This window comes from Crocuta crocuta, unplaced genomic scaffold (assembly GCF_008692635.1).
Source record: "Crocuta crocuta isolate KB4526 unplaced genomic scaffold, BGI_CrCroc_1.0 scaffold163, whole genome shotgun sequence".
Classification (NCBI taxonomy): Eukaryota; Metazoa; Chordata; class Mammalia; order Carnivora; family Hyaenidae; genus Crocuta; species Crocuta crocuta.
The window spans coordinates 6,890,481-6,905,350 of NW_027529533.1; the positions used below are offsets into that span (position 1 = coordinate 6,890,481).

Sequence of the window (14,870 nt, forward strand, 5' to 3'; positions counted from 1 at the left end):
TTGCATCATAATAGAAATGGCAAGTGGTTGGTCATGATGATGATGGTGAAAAAAGTTTAGAGGCCTATCAGTAATATAAGATAACCCAGTACTCATCCCTGTTATAATTCTAGGTATATAGTGTTATATTTACTTTGGTAAGAATTATTTAGATATTAGGACTAGTGCCAGAAAAGGCATATTGGGAGATATATGTGAGAATCTGCGAAACAGAAATGAATCACATGATGACAGAGTCTCTCTCTTTGCTACCCGTAAATTACACAGCTTAAAAAACATCTATGGCATGCCTGAAAATTCTTCACCTAAATCCTAAGGAGATGAGCAAATTATACTACAATGTCACCATAACTGAAAAAATGTAAAAGACAAAGCGAAAAGACATAAGGGAAAATAATAAAATGGGCCTACAAGAAAAGTAGATAGGAACACATGGTATGAAATTTTCACAGTGTCTAAAGGTGGGACACTAAATAAATTCTAAGTTTCCTAATAAGTCAAAACAGGGAAAATTAGGACAAATAGAATGATTCACATTGTCCATATATGATTTAAAAAATAGCTAAAAATAACTGTCTAGGGAAAATCTCTCCTATGGCTATAACAAAGGAGATGTAAAGTGAAAAAGTGGATAATGGTATTTTCTTATGGTTTATAATAGCATTTTTCAATGCAGAATAGATAATCAAACTAGAATGTAGTTTAACAAAAGTGATTTTATAGCAGGCCCAGATGGTATAGTCTGAATTGACCCTTGGACAACACACAGAGGAGCAAAAGAACAGAGGAATTGCACCTGCTGTAGGCCATGCTCCACAAAGGCTGGTCGTGGTAACATCTGGTAAAATCCTTATGTGGAATTATTTCATGTTAGTGATGAAGGAAAGATTCCCATGTCTTAGTTTCTACTAAATGGAGTATAGAGTTCTCATATTTCTATTAAAATTAATGAATTTAAGACTCTGTATTGAAGAGACAGCTACTCTATATGGTCAGCCGTAGGCAAAGTCCAATATGTCTAAACCTGGACTCAGTTTTGCCTTTGCTCCAGCACCTGAACAAATGAAAGCCCACGTGCTCCAAGTTCCAAATTCTTAGAGCATCTGAGAGACTATTGTAGTTTGGAAATTTTCCCATGCAGAAATAATTAATTGCACATTAGGACATAAACAAATTTCACTCATGATATTTAACTTTAAATATGTTTGGTGATGAGTGACAACACAGATTAAATCACTCCTCAGTCACTAAAGGAGATTTTATATGAATTCATATGATATGTCTGTCAGGATTGATGAAAGCCATCATTCTTTCTGTTTTTAGGTAGCTCACAAGGCCCTTTGTTGAGGTCAGTCTGGGTTTATTAAATTATATCCCTAACACCAAGGAGAGATACTAATTGTTCTCCTTGGTGTGAGGTAGGGATGGATAATATGTGTTAGGCTATTTACCATGTGTAAGTGAGTGAATGTGCCCTGTAGAATGATGACGATAATGATATAATAATGGTAACTGCTTATTGGTATTTACTGTATACTTGGTACATCTTGAACCCGTCATGTACTTTATTTTACTTGATCTTGAAGAACCACTTAGTTTTTATGGAGTATAATTGTCCTCAATTTACAGCTATAGAAACTGAAGGTTAGAGTTTAAATAACTAACCTACATTTGCACAGCTACCAGGTGCAATGTACAACCAAGTGGACTTATTCCTAAGTCTGTGTACTTTCCAATTTACCAGCAGTCTTTGGTTACGTATACTTGCTTTTCAGTTTTAGCATCTATAGATTGTAGGTCACAAATCAGAGCCCATATCAAAGGCCTTTGCCACTCCGTGTAAGGGAAGTGGGAATAAGGGAAGTGTACTCCCAAACCCAAGGCGTAGTCATCATCCTAGGATGGGGGGATGCCTCACAAATTTCTAGGAAAATAACTGTTAACTTTTTATTATACACAGCCTGGTAGATTTGAGTTAAACAAGAATTTCCATGTCCTTCAGAATCTTTGAAAATTAGTACATGACCTAGGTCTTTTAAATCCTTTTATAGAATCTGAGTTATACTTTATTGTTAAAATCAAAACTGTTGTTTTGAATTATTAAATAACCTTATATTTTTAAATATGTCTTAAAATACTATTATCTATTACTATCTACTATCTAATACTATCTACTATTACTCATATCTGTGAGTAATTTGATTCTGGGTTTTTCTTGTCAGAGTTCATTACTGGTGTGGTATTCTTTCACAGAGCAATTTTGGTTCACTTTCTGGCAATCTAATTTATAAAATTATTTCCAGAAAGACATTCTGATAAATAAGCAGGAATTGCTTATACATTTGTCTTCATATTGTAAACCTTGGCATAGTGCAAAAATCTCTGCATCAAGAAACACTATTCACACACACAAAAATCTAAGGATGAAAAATGTTTGTGAATATATACTGTTAAAAAAAACCCTCTCTGCTGCTGTTAGTTTTATGCTTTGCAAACAAACCCTGAAGGGTACGGATAAATTGTCTTAAGGCAGTTTTGCTTTTAGGCAGTATATCCTAATGCAGTTGTAGTGTGGAGTCATACATTCTCCTTCATTTCATAAGGATACTGTCCTGGGGTCTGAGAGCTTAGAGTTGATAAAGAACTCTATGGAAGAGTTAATCAGATAAGGCTTCTTAAAGGAACAAACTTTTAAGCTAGATTTTTAAATGATTGATAAAGAAGGAAATTTCATGAGATGCAAAAGATACAGGAAAATAGAGGTTGGAATTGAAAATATTCTTAAGGACGATAAGAAGGAGGAACACGGGGTAAGTCATATATAAGGAGTTAAGAAAGATGAGAGGGGATAATGGATAACAATACAAAGTTTTGAGTAAAGGGCTGAAGCATTTATATCTGAGTCATAGGTGGTAGAAAATTATATCCTTACAGAGTCCTTTGTAGCAGGTATGGTAAAAACAGATTGTTTTTGTGTGAGACAGATGACTAAGAGTAACAGAGAGCTGTTCAGCAAATTTCATGTTCAAGTACCTCTATTTGGTACTAAGATACTGCAATGAATTAGAAATAATTCCTTCCTTCAACTCAATTTCTTCGTAATCTCAGGGAGGAGAATGGAGTACATGTAATATAAAGAGAGGTGCTACAGGTCCAAAAGTAAATTTCAAAAATTTAATTTGAAAAATTGAGGAATATGTAATGGAAGAAGTACCTTTTAGGCTGGTTTTGAATAATACGTGGAATTTCTATAGGCTTGGCTAAAGGAAAGCCATTTTTGGTGGAAGGACTAGGGCAGACTAAGGGCGGAGGTCAGCAGAGAAAAGACTTATGGTTGGTGCATTGGAAAGAACATGTAAAATATTGAGAGGTGTTTTAAGCTCTTTGTAATATCACAGTGTTTAAATCTGCACGGAGATCAAGGATAGGTAAATAGGAAGACCCAGTTTGGTTTGCCAATGACTTTTTCCTCCACTTATTTCTTATGAGAGAATTATGAGATAATTGAAGAAGAGAATTATGGGATAAAATGTCAATAAAGCTGGATAGGCTGGCATCATCATATCATATACAGATAAAGCAACTTGAAATGTATGCAGTGCCTTCACTTACATTTTCTAATTCCCCTCTCAAAAACTTTATGAGAAGTGAGGGAAAGTATTATTCTCCTATCCCATGGGAGGCAACTTAGATTTAGAGACATTTGCTCAAGGTTACTCAGTTGCTAAGTGATGGAGGAAGGTTTGAACCTAGGTTTCCTGATGTCAAGTGTAGTCTTACTATACCACACATGCAAAACGATGAGAAATAACTATTGGAACTGATTGTAGAATAGTGTAAAGGGAGAATCAACATAGAGGAAAATAAAGAAGATACCTGAAAATCTCCCATTTCCTAGGAAGAGAGTTTTCTAGTCCTTGATTTTAAGAGACAGTATTCCCTCTACTGGTTGATGGACTAGCTAGGAAATGGCCAACTGCTGAGATACACTATTAAACTGCCATATCTGAATTTGAAATCAGTTGGTCTGGTCATGCCCCATTTAGTTGTTATTTGAATGGACAATATAAACCTATTCTCTGTAACAAATAGAAATGAATGAGCTCCTACTAACAGGGATCCATGTTCTATGAAATAGATGTTTACTCATAATTTTTATTATAAGGGCAAAAGGGAAAAAAAGATCCTTTAAGGAATTGTTGTAGAATGTCTAGAAAAACAGAAGAACAAATACAATGCTATTATATTCCATTATATAGTCTTTTTTCAAAAAATTTAAACAGAAATGAGGAATTTTAAGTGTTTTGTTCATGGCCTCATCAATCTTCACAATGTTCCTGTAAGTCAAGTAGGTGGTAAGAGTTACTATTAAGAGGAGAATAAGTTTAATGCATTTATTTGTTGCAAGAAAAAGATACAAGGAGACAGGAGACTTGAAGTAAGAACACTTTAGTTTGAAATATTACACACAATAACAGGGAATAAAGAATTACCCAAGGGAGGAAAAATTAACTCTAACTACTCTATTGGAATATGGAAATGTTTTCTCATAATGAGTGAAAATAAAAAATAAATCATAATGAAGATTAAAAATAGAAAAATTCATGACACTTCAGCTGAATTCAATAAACATTTATTGAGTGCCTAATGAATTTAAACTTTAATCATTTTCTGTTTCTAGTTATATTGAAAAATGCAGTTTCTAAAGCCCAAGTATTAAAAATATTTTTTAAATGCTAAAGAAGTTTCCCTGAAAATAGAAGCAGTGTATGAAAATGAGCTTTAATAATGATTCTAGTTGGAGTGGTTATAGGGAAGGAGAAGCAATAAAAATTCTTTGTAGGATTTCTGCTGAAGGTTTGCATTAATTATAAAAAACAGACACAGGGATAGCCCCTGTATTTAAGTACAGTTTATGGGAAAGTGTTAAATAAAGGATCACGATTAGCTATTCATCTTTAGTATGCAAAATAAAAGGAAACAAATTAAGTCATAACATGAAGTCTTAGTAGATACTTGGAAAGACTTCCCATCAACAATCATTGCCTAGTGCAATGCTAGATTGGGCTTTTATTAAGGTGGGTTGTACAACATTTTTAGGCAAGGAAGAAGGTAGAGATACCGAGGTATGTGACTCCTAAGATCCTTAGCCTATGTGTGTGTGTGTGTGTGTGTGTGTGTGTGTGTATTTTAAGGCAATTTTTTTCAAAAGATTGTTAAATTCATTGTTAAATTCCACTAAAGGATGGATTGCTGTTTTCTTCAGATTATTTCTTGAGACTAAGTTTACAGATCTTAAAAAGAATCTAAGAAAATGCTTTCATGTAGAACTCTGCTGTTCCTAGCAATCAAAAGCAGGGCAAAAGCAATTAATTGAAGATGGGGAAAATCAATTACTCAATATATATTGTGTATGTATTGTGAGAGGTCTCCAAATTTTAGAGGACAAGATGCTTCCCTTTTATGTCTGTTAGATGTCCACAGCTATGACTACTGCTTCCTGACATGTCAGGGGAGAAAGGGCTTTCAGCTGGTAGTGACTTGATCTTTCAGAAGTGTATATATCCCTTCCAGAAGCATATAGATTTTTAAAAGAGAAGTTGATGGATAAGGCAATGCTTAATGTAAAAGAAAAAAGCTCTAAAATTTCAGCCAGAGGGAGTGGGGTAGCCATTATATTGACAGAAGTCCATTTAATCACACTATAAAGCTTAAGATTGGTGTAGGAACAAGATATAATAAAACAAATTGATAACATCATCAGGAGGAAATAATTTGAAAGAGTGAAAGAAATCATAGAAGGAGGTGAAAGTTAAGTAAAGAGAGGTAAGCTGATGATGGGGGAGTGAGATAGAGATGGAGGGAGAATTCATAGGAGATAGATCCTAAAGGATTATACACCCTGCTCTAAAATAGCCAAAGGCAGGGGAGCTTGGGTGGCTTAGTAGGTTAAGCATGCAAGTCCTGATATTGGCTCAGGTCATGATCTTGAGGTTTGAGATTGAGTCCCAAGCTGGGCTCCATCCTTAGCGTGGAGGCTGCTTGGGTTTCTCTCTCTCCCTTTCTGTCTCTCCCTCTCCCCTGCTTGTGCAAGCACTTGCATGTGTTCTCTCTCTCTCTCTCAAGATAAATAAACGAACACTTAAAGTAGCCAAAGACAGTATATCTGTGTTACTAAACATAACCATATGTTACTAAAACAACCAATCAACTTAACGTAAAAATTAAAATTGTTCTGAGTTGTGTAGACTTAATCTTAGCTGCCTTATAAAAAAAAAAGTTCATCTCCTTTTTTTCTCTCTTCATCTTTTTTTCTCACTTCCCACTTGTCCTTGCATTTCTTCCCATCAGATATCTATCTATCTATCTATCTATCTATCTATCTATCATCATCATCGTCATCATCTGTTATTTCTGTATGTTTATTTTGGTTCTTCTATCAGTTCCTTCAAGATGTCACAGGTTAAAATGGACTATAGTCTTCATAACAATGCTTCTTGATAATTTTGTGTGAGCCTCCAAACTAGATCAGTATTTTTCTAGTGTTGTTCAAGCCTTGAAAAATTTATACATTTCTTAAAATGTAGATCTATTGATTAAGAATAGTCACTGATGATTGCAGTGATGATCTATGTGCTAGATTCTGTGTTTCATAATTCATAATTCAAGCTTTCATAATAAATTCTATGTACTATAATATTTGAGATGTATTGCCATAAAGATAGAGAAACTTAAAAGTAACAAATGTTTCTGATTCTAGGTACATATCCTTTTTTGGAATATCAATGTGAGTGTAGAGGCCAGAAAAATGAAGCTGGATGGTACTGCAGTAGAACTTCCCAAGACTGCTCTCAGAAGGCTAACAACAGGTTAAGGTGAATGTGTCACTGTTTTCTTTCTTTCTTTTTTTTTTTTNCCGGGGCTGGCGAAGAAGGCAACAACTAAAAGGATAGACAACGCGTTCTTGCCACCTCACAGTTTGCTACCGCTTCTCAGAAAAAAGGGGGAGATGTGGGAGCCCGACAGTGACCACAAGAAAGCGTGGTTAGGGACGCGGGGATGTGCCTGCACACGGGGCTCCCTGCCTGGGCAAAGCATGCCTGCAAACAGGGTGCTCTGCCAGGAGGCCTGCACACAATATCCAAGTTTAATGGTCCGCTCGCAAACGAGGGAACATGCCCTCCTTAGAAGTAAGGAGGAGGCTGGAATTGTGAGCAGGCCTCTTAGTAAACATGTTGTGGTCGCTTCCTCCCTTTGCTCCCCCCTGTCCTTGAAATGTGTTTGGCTACTTGCCCTTAATTGGTAAAGGAATGCATCTTGTAGATTTCAGTTTGTATCCAGTTACCGGGTATAAAATAAACCGCAAGAGGGGCTTGCGTAGAATTGTTCCTCCGGCCGGAGTTGTGTCTGTGTCTGTCTTTTGTGTGTGTCTTGTCCTTTGTGTCATTTCGTCCGCAACAGCATCTTTGACAAGCCTCGTGATCTTCTTTTGCTATAGATTCCATGATTAGATTTTTCCTCTCTTTAATTCTTTCAAGGTGATAACTAGCTAAAGAAAGACTACGGAGGACTGAATTTTTATGCAAAGTGATGCTATTGGTTTTTATAACTATTTTAGATGAATATGAAAAACTTTTCAAGCATATATGGAGTTTGGTGTAATGTGATATGTCTGAGTGTTATATTTTAGCTCTAGTGTAATATTATAAAATTATTACTTTGGAAGAAAAATTTCATATCCTTATGGGGCCCCAAGATAGTCTTTTCCACTAATGAAAAAAAAACATAAGACAGTAGCTCAGCCGCTTGGTTTATAAACTGTGCAGCTTGAGTATGTTGTTACAGTTTTTAAAAACAAGGAAATTCAAATCCTAGAGAAGTCTTATGAGCTGTGGTTGAATGCAAAAATTACTTAATTTTGGGAAGCGTATTGGCTCTATCCTGTAAGCTAATTATCCAAATCTTATTAAGATTAGATGTATTTCTATCCCAGATTTCTTTCTTGCTAGTTGGCTCAGGATAGTTCCATACCTAGTAGAGGCAGAGAATTAAAGTAATTACCTGAATACTTCAAGTGAGAAAGTGATTCTTCTTAAGTATTAAGTTTAATGAGGCTTAAAAAAGTTGTTTTAGGTGACCTGAGTCAGTCTTCTCAACCCACCCTCAATGGCCAATTGAATTCAATACTCAATACAAATAGTTTTTTTTGGAAAAAAAAAAAAAGGAGTCCTCATTATGGGGGATAGGGACAAAGAATTGGAAATAGACCTTCTAGTTAGAAGGCCAGTTCCCTATGTCCCTTAATTCCCCACAAAGCTTCTCCTGCATGAATAGGGCTGATAGGACTTCAAGGATCTCCTTAGGACCATGTGACTGTTCCTTGGAACGAGGGTTCATCCCCAGGATTTGGCCATTCCCTCCCTTGCTTTCATTTATTAAAATCTTAGTGTTTTCACTGGTGCAACTCCTCAGGCTTTTACATAAGGCACAGGACTTATTTCCCAATGGTTTTCAAATGGAAAAGGATATTAAACTGGAGGTTTTAATGGCGACAGTACTATGTCTGTAAGATATCAAAGTGAGTCATGAAACAGATGACGCTGTAGGAAGTTTAAATTAGAATGAAAGAAACCTATGGGTATTTCTCTCTCCATGGGGCATGTCTCCCTTTACTTTATGTTAAGAGGGGAGGGATTCAAGGAGATTATTCAGAAAGCTTGATTGGATATCTGCTGGTAAATGAACCAAATGGGACACTAGGCTCACACTGTAGTTTTGGAGGTTGTGGGGACTGAGAAGGATCATCCCAGACTAGAGTGGGCCATTGGCTCAAGGAAGTTGGAAAGGGAGTCTTCCTAATGTTTCCCAGTAGGACAGCCTGGAGGGTACTCAAGAAAAGTTAGAAGTGACTACCAGAGTAGTAGAGACCAGGAAGGGTATAATAAACTCTGAAAGAGACAGATTTGCTGGATCAGGGTACCACTCCAATGAGTCCATTCTAATGTTGGACATCTCTGAAGAATCCACAAATACGCCCCATCAGAGAAGGGTTGCTGTAAACAACTGTTATGCCAAGAGAGTGTGAGGGTAGCTTAGGACTGTGCACTCAACAGATGCCAGGGAAAACATTTTACTGTTGGAGTTTGGAGCCAAAGGCAGAGGATACAGTGTGAGCCATTAAATATATTTAAAAGGCAATGGGAGTTGGAAAGCATTTTCTGACTATATTTCATGAATCATGTGCATAACTCCTAAGACTTGCTTAAACAATCAGGGGTTAATTAATACTGGCTCAGATTAATATTAATAAGGAAGCAATGTTTAATAAAATTAGGAATCAAAGTTTTCATTTTCAGCCAGTACAAATTTTATTTACTTGTTATTTATTGTTTCCATTTTATTTTATCATAGTGTAGGTTAGCATCTCATCATAAATGTAGAAGAAGTTTTTTAATACCTACCCAAAACCCTAACGTGACAACAGGTAGGGAAACCAATAGACCTAGAAGCCTTTGCAAAGTTCCCCTCAGTGTGTGATATTTTGCATTCCAGGTAGATTGCTTAATTATTGGGCCATGCTCTCTGAGATTGGCTTCTTGCCAAGGAGAAGATGTTAGTGGCTGTCCTTGTTCCTAGTTTATACAAGTCGTTTTAGAAAACAAAACAATGTAAGATATGTGTAATCTTAAAAACATATATATTTAGAGTAATGATCAGAGGATCTGACAATGAGCTATCTACAGAGAATTATTTCTATCTGCTCCACTCTGCCATATTTTCAGTACTGTGGTTTTGGTTATCATACTGAGATACTCCTATTATGGCTACTACTATTGCATTCTCTTTTGATTATTTTCATTTTTCTTAGACTTTTCCTGCTTGGTTCCCCTAAAGGTCTTTTTCCTCTATTTTGATTCTCCAGGGTTCATTCCTTGATCTTGAACTGTGCCCTCTCAGATCCCTTTTACCCACCAGTGCACTTAACTCTTCAACTGCTGTCAGCGTGGGTTATTAATGGCTCTAAACTGACCCCCTTCTCTGAAGATATGCCTAAATAAAGAGCCACCTCTCCTGGAAGTTATGCTTAGCTCCCTTGTCAAGGTAGTATACAGCTAACAGCTCTCTAATGGGAGAAGGGCTATGAAAACCTGGCCTCTTTGTCCCAACGTGAAGCCAACTCTGGTACATTGCTGATTCAGGCCTCGCTAGGAGATGAAGCTGAAGCTAGGCTCAATCTGAAACCACGTTCTTGCTTAGATTTTCCCCCTGCAATGTCCTGCTTCTCCCACTCTCCTCCTGAGAGCGCTCCTTCAATAAATAATTTGAACAATTCCCACCTTGCCCTGTTTCTATGGAACCTAACCTAAGACAATCATTTGTTCTCTCCTTATAGCCCTTTGCTGTGCAATGCCATGACTTCAACAGAAGCTAACATACTGACTTTCAAACGGATACTCTCCAGCTCATACCTCATATCTAAATTCCAGACTGAGAAATCGGTTTCCTTTTTTAGGCTTTGTCAAATTTAGGACTGCCTCCAATCTGTGGGCAAGGTTGTATTTGGATTCTTTTAAATTGCATTGTATTACAAATTTCAGGATCATACAAATCTGAGGCCACCTGAAAGCTTTATATGCCCTCTGTTCCCTATCAAATGCAATAGTCTTGTGAATATAACATATTCCTATGGGCACATCAAGATTGTGGGCAGCAGCATAAATTACGTAGACTGGAGTTTTGTGTAGTTCTTGAAGTTTTTGCACTTTAACAAAAGTCTATCAGCATTCAAGAACATGAATGTGATATTATAGGGAACACCTTAACTGCACTGAAGTTCACTAAAACCCAAATCATGCAAACCTCAACATATTTACCATCTTTAGCAATAAGTTACTTGCTATAAGCTTCACAACACTGCTGTGCTACAACATAGTGAAGTTCATCTGCCTGATGGAAGCCTTTCTTGAGTTCCACAGGCAAAGCTTAATTTGGTGAACATACCTCTATTATAGTCTCATCACATGGCATTTCAATTGTTTCTTGTTTGCATCCCCTCTGTCCCCATGGAGACATGGATTGACTTTTTAAAAATAATTTCTGGGGGCGCCTGGGTGGCTCAGTCGGCTAAGCATCTGACTTAGGCTCAGGTCATGATCTCACAGTTTGTGGGTTCAAGGCCCACGTTGGGCTCTGTGGTGACGGCTCGGAGCCTGGAGCCTCCTTCAGATTCTGTGTCCCCCTTTCTCTGACCCTCCCTTGCTCACACTGTCTCTCTCTCTCTCAGCAATAAATAAAAAAACATTTAAAAACATTTAAAATAATTTCTGGATGAATAGTAGGTACTCAATAAATGTTAGTTTTTGAAATAATATGAAAAATGGAGAGGGCAGGGAAACTAAAGAAAGAAGGATTCATAGGATAGAGATGGGTTGACTTTGCTTTGAGGCTGTTATTAATTTATTGCTTCTTAGCACTGCAGGCACTCTTCAAACTATTTTTTGTGAGAGACGATGACATTCCTTCAAGTATCTCTCCTTTAACGTGAACATCATGTTAAGCTCTTCCAGTACAGGATGCTGCGTGGATACTGCAGGAGGAAGAATTTCTCTTGCTGTCTCTTTTGTTGAACTAGGGATTGTCAGGACATTGTGTGGCTCCTGTCCCAGACACAGACCCAAAACAGTTCTTCCAAGGTCTTGCAGCCTTATAGGCCTGGCTCTTACCTTCCTATAGCTATGTTGGCATAGTAGCCAGAGCTGCTGTGTGTGCTGTGTTCTGCAGGCCTCTTGGCCCCAGCAGCACCCAGTCTCCCACTGCATCCGCATGTCACTGGCTGTTGTTCATCTCCTCTCCCGCCTGTATACTGGAGTTACCCATTTCTTTTTTTTTTTTTTTAAGTTTATTTATTATTTTGAGAGAGAGAGCGAGCATACAAACAGGGGAGTGGCAGAGAGTGAGAGGGAAAGAGAGAATCCCAAGCAGGCTTTGCACTGTCAGCATGGAACCCAACCTGGGCCTTGAACTCAGGAAACATGAGATCATGACCTGAGCCAAAACCAAGAGTCAGACACTTAACTGACTGAGCCACCCAGGGGCACCAGAGTTGCCTATGTCTTAACCAGTAACTCTAGATCATCTAGGGCTTACGGAACCCTCTGTTCAGAATTTCTGTGAAATTCTCTGCTGTACAGTAGCCAAACCAAACCTCCAGCAGTGTGATTGCCTCTAAATTTGTTCTCCATTGAATGCTCTCCCTCAGACCTAGGGTGAGTTTCCTTATAGTTTTCTTATACTTTCTTTTATTATATTTAGTAATTCTTTATATTAACTGTCCCCCTTTTAATCCACTGTGTGGTTTCTTTCCTGACTGCAGTCACACTACTACAGTGTCTGTGCAATAGTGTGCCTTCTTCAGGCTAGCAGAAGTGACATACCTAAAACTGGACACTTGCATTTGTTTGTTTATCAAAATATGCTGGTGCTTAAGGAAAAATCATAAAGATCTTTCACTGTATCATTTTTGCTCACTAAATTTTTGTGTTTATGTTCAACTTAATTAGATTTCTAGAATAGATAATTAGGGCTTTTGTTTTGTTTTTGCTTAAGACTTGTTATAAAATAACAATTTTGAGCTGTGAGCCTTATAGACAGACTTAAAAGTAAATAGAGATATGGGATCCACATGTATAAAGCTAAAAGTATTTGGGAAATATTGTTTTAGGATATTTAAAGTAAATATCAGACACTATCAAAATTAGATGTGAGTTGGTTGCAGACTTGAGTAGGAACATGCAAAGATCCAATCAAAGACACTGAAGAGCACCTCTGAGCATGCTCTATGATCCTCCAGATCTGACTCTTCTAGTTTTTGTCAGCTTCAGAAATGATGCCTTCCACTATCAGGATTCTTTCTGTTGAATGTGACAAAAACCAGTCATAGCTGGCTTTACGAATCAGGAGAATTTACGGACTCAAATAGCTTGAAAACCCAGAGGATGGGCTTATTTTAAGTGTGGCTTAGTTAGGGGCTCAAATAATGCTGCTAGGGCTTTATCCCCATCTTTACTTCTTACCTCTTTTTCTGTTGTCTTTATTCTTGGGCTCTAGAGGGGGAAAAAAAGTCACCCAGCAGTGCTAACCCACATCTTCCTAGACTAATATACAGTAGATGTGATGGGGTGCCTGGGTGGCTCGGTTGGTGAAGGATCTGACTCTTGATTTCAGCTCAGGTCATGATCGCACAGCTTGTGAGTTTGAGCTCCATGTTGGGCTCTACACTGACCTCACAGAGCCTGCTTAGAGCCTGCTTAGGATTCTCTCTCTCTCTCTCTCTCTCTCTCTCTCTCTCTCTCCCGCTCTCTGCCCCTCCCCCACTTGCTCTTTCTCAAAAATAAATAATCATTTAAAGAATACAGTACATGTGAAAGCATTTTATTTTATTTTTTTTTTTGGAAGGGGGACTCCCAGTAAGTACCGGCATTCACTCTGACTAGAACAGCTTGAGTTACATAACTAACATTGGGCCAAAGGAGAGGGCACATGGGTTGTGCGGCCCTTTTTTCAGGTTTGGTCACCACTGGAACCAGACAGTGTCAATAAGGGATGATTCCCTAGAGAAATTTAGAGAAATTTCCTTCAGGTTAGGGTCCCTTAAGAACAGAAAAATGCGGAGCGCCTGGGTGGCTTAGTCGGTTGAGCGTCCGACTTTCGCTTGGGTCATGATCTCGCGGTTCGTGGGTTCGAGCCCCGCGTGGGGCTCTGTGCTGACTGCCAGCTCAGAGCCTGGAGCCTGTTTCGGAGTCTGTGTCTCCCTCTCTCTCTGACCCTCCCCTGCTCACGCTGTCTCTCTCTCTCTCTCTCTTCTCTAGAAATAAATAAAAAATATTAAAAAAAAACACAGAAAAATGCTCAGTGGGCACAATAATAAGTATGCAAGGCACTAAGCAAATCCTGAACAAGACTGCCTGGCTCTCAGTAGCCCCACTGCAGCTAGTTTACTTGGACAGATCTTGCCAGCAACACATTCCCTTAGGAACTGGCTGGGTTCTTACATCAAGAAGAACCTATAAGGTCAGCTAGACTTTGATTAAAGACACCAGCAATTTTTCTGTATTGATCCCACATGCAAAAGTAACCCGTGTGTCTTTGAAACCAACCTATCTTTGTTAATTATTTTTGATCATTCAGTGTGCCATCCAGTGTCTCCTCTCCGCCGACCTAAGATGATAAGAGCAGACTGTGGAGGCTAGGTACAACTCTCAGCTCCATTTCACGTGTTGATGGTAAGGGTAACTTATTGAGTGTTTGCTAAATAATAAGCATGTTTATTAGCACTTTATGTATATTAACTTATGTTGTCAGCACAATAAGCCTGTGAGATAAATACTATTATTCTTATTGCATAAGTGAGGAAACTGAGGCAGAAAGGGATTAAGGTAATTTGCCCAGAGTCACACAAGTAGAAAGAGGTAGACCACACATTCTCACTTTGGTGGTTTGACTTCAGGACTTGTTTTCATAACTACTACACAATGCTGCCTCTAGTGGACACCAAGAGTCATTCTCAGTCCATTTCTAGTAGCCTGCTGCCAGAGGTGTTCTGTCTGTATAAAGGAATTTGCTTTATTCAGATAAAGCATAGTGGCATAGCTTTCTCATGCCTTTGACATTTGTGCATAGCTGCTTAAATTTCTAATGCACTCTCTAGGTTTAGAAATAGGCTCAGAGAGACTAAGATCTTGTTTAGCAGAATTTGTTTTCCAAAACATTGAATCTAAAAAACCTACTTCCACATAGAAATATATCCAGACTGCTGGCCCCTTGGCACTTCTTGCTCATATTGAACTTGTCATTGCCTCAGCTGTTGGATC

General features: G+C 38.0%; 1 long non-coding RNA gene across 1 annotated transcript in view; it reads left to right on the plus strand.

Annotated features, from left to right (window-relative positions):
* Positions 1–14,276, plus strand: part of LOC144229236 (uncharacterized) — a 179,471-nt gene extending 165,195 nt beyond the window's left edge. Inside the window, exons 4-5 of the long non-coding RNA XR_013334418.1 lie at positions 6,761–6,875; positions 14,188–14,276. This is a non-coding gene — a long non-coding RNA (uncharacterized LOC144229236). The remainder of the gene's footprint in view (positions 1–6,760; positions 6,876–14,187) is intronic.
* Positions 14,277–14,870: the final 594 nt, after the last annotated feature.